Raw genomic sequence first — 7,475 nt, forward strand, 5'->3', positions numbered from 1 at the left:
TAAAGCCCCATCGTGTTCTAAACTAACGTGGATATGCTCCACCGAATACCTTTGATGCGCCAAGCGTTCTGCAAACAATGCGTTCTGCGCACAAGCTTACTGTTATACCTTAATACACACACACGTAATATCAATGAATGAAAAAAGTACTTAGCTCAGCTGCTCGAGCAGCAAGGAAAGAGGAAGAAGAATTGAGTTGTCGGTGTTTATGAGAAGTGTAATATGATTGGACTGGGAAAGTCACGTGTTTATAATGGACCTATGAAAAACAAACTACAAGTTCACTTCGGTTCCTGGTAATTGTAGTTTTTGATTAGTTATTGTTTTTCATAATGTTGGTTATATTTGCTGCTCAAGAAGTAAAGAGAAGATCAGAGCATTATCAAACCCTCCGAGTCTTGACATGGAATCTTTGCTGGGTTCAATCAGAGAAACACTGTGAACAAGAGCACCCAAAGATTTGCTCTCAGAGGTGATAGAGAACACAGCAGGGCTTCAGCTCCAAGTAAACCGGTACACCATGGCCGACAGCAATGCTAATTTCCTAAAATGGAGCCATTGCAATCTTCTTTGCACAGAGCAAAGCAAAACACCCAGTGCGGGTGAAGCCACTGTTTTTGTGATTGACACTGTAATGTTTTCTTTCCGACTAAACATACATTTAAATCCCTGATACCTATCTTCCCCTCTAGCCCTGCCACCACTTATAATTTACATTTCTGGAACACCTTCTTGGCTTAACATTCTCACAAAAGAATGTTGTTCCGTGTTTGTTCTATATGTTCATTCGCCTATGTGAAGAGAGCGTTTTGACTCAAGAAACATGCTTTGAGTCCCCTTAATTTCTTTGAAGCATCTAAAAATCTCTTGAGCAGCGTTTCTGCAACGATGCACTAATAATTACATATGCAACAAAGGTGGCATCTGCAAACACTAAAAAAAAAGGTCATATTGGTGGTCACTAAAATACCTTAGAGTGAGGTTCCAAAGTGGCCCTTGCCATTCTGGTTGATTTATCTGCACAACGTAAACTCCACTATACATTGTATATAAGATACATTGCCCCCTACTCTCTGTCATTAGAATATTAGAATAAACCATTTCACTTAAGTCGCACATGCTACATTGCTACTCACTAGCCATCATTGAAAGGGCACACGGAGTTCAGAGCAATACTTGCAATGCATTGTGGGAAAGCAAATTAGCTCAAATACAAGCTTTCAGCTGCCAAGAAAATGTTTTGCAAGTCTCAGGGGAACACAATGAGCATATCGACGTAAGTAGAAGAGGCCGCGAACAGCATGATTTGACTGAATGTGCTGTGTTCTTTTGAGGTGGGTAGCCCTCCTACCCCCTCCTCCCCGCTCTCTTTCTTCGTCCTGTTTTGCTTGCCATGATGGACTTCAACACCAGGCGCGCACAACTGGAACAGCCCGGCTTAAACTGCATTTCATTTTCGTAAACACGGAAGTACCCTACCCCATCACTCCTCCGCCCCCCCCCTCCTCCCCCACAACACCAAATCTTTTTCTATGCATCTCATTGTATTCAGATGCCCAGCTGGCAAGAACGTTTTCTGCTATGCATAGCTGGAGGAATGCCACCCAACAATGGATGCAGAAGGTTTGTCAGAAAAATTTACATTTTGTGATCTTGACCTGGTACCCTTTTGTAAGGTTATGAAACTCTCAAGTCACTTCTCTATTAATCACACTTGCAATTTCCAATAACTCATATTTTTTACTTTCTGCCCCTCTCTCTCTTTTTATCACTATACCTCTTTGCCATTTTCTTTCACCGCCTGTATTTTCAGTGTTTTCTTGCTCTCCTTTTTAATACAGTTTTTCTTCAACCGTCAATCTTTTTTGGTTCAGTGTCCTTTTCTCCACTGTTGTGAATCTTTCTTGTTCAATTCACTTTTTTCCTGCCATCTCCTTTTTCTTTTCATCTCCTTTCCCCTCACTTTGTCTTTTTCTGCATTTAGTTTTCATGTTTTATTAAGTTAATTTCCTCCACTTTCTGTTTTTTTTATAGCTGTACACTCATTCCGACCATTGTACTTTAAACAACTTTCTTCCCCCCTGTTCTTTCTGTCTTCTTTTTTTTATTTTTTTATAGAAAGTTGTTTACCTTATTCCTTAATGGAATTCCTCTGGTGGAAACAAACTAATCTTGGCAGTAGGCATTAGTACCCCACATTCTATCAGTAAAATATTACGTGTGCTTGTAACCCACTGCAGGGAAAAAGGAACCAAAAAGAAAAGAGAAAAAAACAAAGGATTCCCGGGCACATTAAACCATGTGGCTGCTTCATAACAAAACAAAAGATTGCTGGTGATGGTTCGAGTGGAGCGCCGTTTAACAGGAAAAATAACTCCTGAAATTATCACACTCCAAAATAAAATTCAGCAAAAAAAAGAAACACTGAAAATTCAGGACTCGCCTAAAATGCCTCACACTAACAATTTATTGGCGCACAGCAATACCTTCCACTTCTCCAAAATGACTACCCTGGAAGTAGAAAAAATCATCCTTTCGCTCAAACCTTCCAATTGTAAAGGTGACATCTGCCCAGCACAACTAATAAAAGACGCTGCCAGAGAATTATCTCCCTTTATCACTAAACTGATTAACGCCTCCTTTGCCTCAGGCACCATCCCTGCCAACCTTAAACAGTCCTGGGTGCTCCCCCTCCTTAAAAAGCAGACCTTAGACCCCCTCATCCCTACTAATTACTGCCCCATTACCATGGTACCGTTTCTTCTCAAGATACTGGACAAAGCTGCCTATAACAAGATTCAAAAGCATCTAGAACTACGCAACCTCCTAGGAGAGAGACAATCGAGCTTCCGTCCTTTACATGGGACAGAAACTGTCCTAATTGATTTGAAATCCCAAATTGACGAGTTTAGAGACAAAGGGAGGACAGTACTCCTGCTTCTTCTGGACCTCTCAGCTGCCTTTGATTTAGTGGATCATAAAGTCCTCTGTAGTCACCTGGACTCCGCCGCCCACTTCTCCCCAGAGGCCATCAGATAGATCGAGTCATTCCTGAGCGAAAGAACCATGAGAGTCTTCTCTCCCTCAGCAGCGGCAGATCCCACCCCCATCTCGTGTGGTGTCCCCCAGGGCTCTTGTGTCTCCCCAACTCTATATAACATCTTCAACAAGCCCCTGTTTGATGATCTGGACCATCTAGGTATCACCTACACTAACTATGCAGATGATACACAGATCCTCCTCCCGCTTTCTGGGGATCACGTGAAGGACACGGAATTGGTGAACAAGGTATATCTTATCATCCAGACATGGATGGCCACTCATTGCCTCTGTCTGAACGATGATAAGACTGAGTTGATAATCTTGGGCACCCAAGCCAATTCTCCTCCTTCAATATAGATGGGAATGTCATCCAATTGTCCAAGGATGTAAAAACCCTTGGATTCTATCTTGATTCCACCCTATCACTTGATAAACAGGTAAAATCCCTTGCCTCCTCTATGGCTTACATCTGCAAATTGATAAGAGCCGGTAAACCATTCCTTTCTAATAACAGTTGTTTAATCCTGGCCAGAGCCTTAATACCCTCCAGAATTGATTACTGTAATGCACTATATTCCGGAGCCAATAAAACAATAATTCAAAGACTACAAACATTACCAAATAATGCCTTGAGAGCAGCACTGGGCATAAACAAAAGAACCCATATGTCCTCCGCCAGACACCATGACCAATGGCTGACCACTGACAACAAAATACAACTCAAGATGCTATCTCTGACCCATAAAGCCCTCAATAACTCTGTCCCCAGATACTTGATAGACAAATTCCACAGGAGAACCTCTATCAGACTGACCAGAGCTGTCAATTCTAACTGTTTGATCATACCTAACTTCAGACTCACCACGATCGGTGGAAATAGCTTCCCTGTAAAGGCTGCAAAAACTTGGAATTCACTGCCACAAGACCTGAGAGGGGACCTGCCCTACCTTCGCTTCAGAAAAAATGTCATTCAACTCCTAACCTCTACTGACCTTAGCTGACCTGTGTCACCTACCTCCCACTGTAATCATTTGCATCAAACCTTACTGTATATTTCTGTAACTCCGATTGACCATACCTTGAACATTGTATATTTTGTAATTGTATGTGATCTAGAGACCTTTATTGTACACTGCATATCATTCTATGTTGTAACTATGTAAGCTTTGCATTTTCTTACTGTTGCGCCCTGCTACCCATGGGTCTGGCGCGCATAAAAAGTAAATAAAACAAACAAACCCTCAAAATGGAGGGTCCAACTGGCGCTCTGCTCTTTGCTGTGCCTAAAGCTCACCGCCAGGGCCTGACTGAAAATGTGGCACTCCCATGGAAGGGCAGGGAGCGCCCACAGATATAGCCACCTCCAAGCACCCTTCTTCTCCAGCTCATTGGCGCCCCCCTTAGCAGGGTGCGCCCAATCATCACTGCTGCCCCTCTCGGACTACAACTGGCGCACGCAAAACTGCCCACAAATGAGTGAGGAGCACTGCGTGATTGTTTACGGGGTCGCTCCCTGTGCAGTCAGCCCACAAGGACTCTCCAGGCACTGCTGGCAGATGCGGCCTGGGTTGAGGAAGTCTCTGGACCCCCTCCCACATTGCAGTACACACCTGTCTGCATCTGGTATACGCAGCCCAGTCGTCTAATGATAAAGGGACGCCTCCCACACTGCTGTTAAATTGCTGGGGTGCTTCTTGGATGCACAGCACAGTTTAAGACTTCCCTGCACGCCAAATACCCATTGTGAAGCAGAGAAAAAGAAAGTCAAAACTGCAGCCAAGAAAGGATCTTGAGACAGCCCCTGCTAAGCTGTCTCTCAAGCAAGGTGTTCTTATGCATAGTAGACAGTGCAGTGTATTTCCTTTTGCATATCACCATAACACTTGAGTGACACATGAGAGATTATGCACTTGGGAGTTACCAATAACACAGAGAATATACCCCTGTGGGAGGTACCAGCATATTTCAATGCATCGTTTTAATGATCCACAGATGTTTCTTCTTCTGGGCTCAACAATAGGTATTGTAGGTACGGGCCCTATATGTCAGGGGGTCAGGCCTTCTACGGCATACTACGTATGCACGCTATGTCCATGTCGTTACAAAATGCCACGTCCACCAGCAAGTTTACCACCAAGGGTTTTGATCCTTTTCTGCATGCTCGGACCTGAAGAATCCTGGTTAACCTGCACACTGGTTTTGGGATATCCTTAGTAAGTCCCGGCAAAGCTAGTATCAGGTCCATCCTCATTGATTCCTTTACTATGAGAGAGATAATTCCAGCTATTTCCCTCCAGAAATCTAACATCCGTGGACAGGGCCAAGCCAAATGAATAAAGTCTGCATGAGACCCTTTGCATGGTGAACATTCGGGAGTTGTCGCTGGATAATATGTATGTAACCTGACCAGAATGTAATACAGTTAGTTCATACAATTGTAATCAATCATTTTATATCTAGCATTAAGCGACCATTTCGTGGTTTGACCCATTATGTAGAACCAATCTGCATCAGGAATCACTGTGTCTGATCATTCTTCCCCTTTCCTTCTAGAGGATGCATTGTTATGTGCAACCCCGGACATCAGCCGCTCATAAATCCCAGAAACCGATCTTCCCTCTCCCTGATCTATAATAGCATTGGGCAATAGTGGGAATTTAGGCGGATGTAAGACGTGCCCTAAATACATTCCTCAGTCTGAAGTACACAAATATTTCCAGTGCAGTAGTGGCCCCTCTCTCTTTAAAGGCCTCTAGTGTCAGAAAGGTTCACTCCTCAAAGAAGCCCTCAATTGTTCCAAGCCGAGGTTTAAGCACAAGGTTTATTAAAGGCCTTTTCTTGCATTATTCCTATACAGTGCACTGTATAAAGAATCTATCCATATTTTTAAGGACTATATTTTATCATTTTAAATAAGAAAGGCAATAGGGAGGAACCAAATAATTACCGCCTGATTGCCCTTCTGGATGTTTTGGGTAAGCTGTTTGCTTCACTTATTCTGAAACATCTGGCAAAATGGGTGAAATCCTCAAGACTATATAATACCCGTCAATCAGGGTTTGTTAAAGGTGTGGTACAGGGTTGAATGTATTTGTGCTGAATATTCTAAAAATAAAAGCCATCAAATCTCTCTCAAAAATGTATTTGGCATTTATTGACCTCGCTTAAGCCTTTGATAGCGTGGACAGAGAGCTATTCTGGAAGAAAATGAGGACCTGAGGGTGTCCATTTGATATGCTCCAGACAATCAGGGCTTTATACAGTTCTGAACGTTTTCGAGTGAGATTGAATCTTGGGGGCTCCTTATCTAAAGTAATGACAACACAAATGGGCTTAAAGCAAGGATGCCCCTTAGCTCCTGCTTTGTTTAATTTATTTTGATCAGCAATAGCATGGAAATCTCCCCAGGGGCCGGCGATTCATCAATGGCGGAGAGATGTACGGAAGTGGGGGCTGGCGGAGCTAACGGTTCTGCAACGCATGGAGTCTGCGATGGACAGGGAAGATGTAACGATTCACTGTTCCCAATTGTTAAATGACCTATCGAAGGACAATGATTTACGACCTCCGTGAGGGGAGCGGGCAGATGTGAAGTGCTGGGAGGACTGGGGGGAATAGAGGTGAGGTGAACTTGGAGATGGATGGTAGGCCGGCCTACCCTACAAAAGACTTATGGTAGCAGTTGGACTGCAGGCTGCAACCAGAGGATGGAGTGGACATTGGATAGTTGATTTGGACGTTGGAGGGGGGACGTTGGAGGGGGGGTATTTTGGGCATACTGCGCAGTTATTGTTGTTGGGAATGAAGTGTTAAGGGAGGAGGGGGGAAGGGGGGAGGCAAGTGGGGGGAGGGGGCGAAGTTTGGGGTTGTTTGGTAGTTACTGTTTAAAATGCTAATAAAGAGAGTTTACATTTTTTTAATTTTTGATCAGACTTGGGAGCAACACTGGGGAGAGCGGCAACCTTTCCGCCGAAGATAAATTGGTGAGGTCATTGGTTGGCTGCTGTAGGCTGACGACTTGGTCCTGATCGACCAAACACTGATCGGCTTACAGCACAGCTTAATTTCTTGCAGGTTTATGTCGAACAGAACAGGCTAATAATAAATACACCTAAGTCATAAATAATGTGTCTTTGGTGATTGGGGGGTAAATAGAGAGCTGCTTTCAAATGGTCTCTAGGTTTGGACTGCATGACCAAGGTAGAATCCCTGACTCATTTAGTTCTGTGCATACATTTGTGTTTGAATGACACCACGAGAGAAAGGGAATTAAGATCCAAGTTTAAAAATTAGGCAGCTCAAGGTGCTACACTTAATATGATATATGGTACATTTTCAATTCCCCTATTACACTCGTTCTACAAACAAAAGGCATTTCTGATCCTCACCTGTGGAGTTGAAGCAGCGCTTTGTTCACAGTGGAAAATGTGGCC

This window comes from Ambystoma mexicanum, chromosome 7p (genome assembly GCF_040938575.1).
Source record: "Ambystoma mexicanum isolate Mex_15411 chromosome 7p, UKY_AmexF1_1, whole genome shotgun sequence".
Lineage (NCBI taxonomy): Eukaryota > Metazoa > Chordata > Amphibia > Caudata > Ambystomatidae > Ambystoma > Ambystoma mexicanum.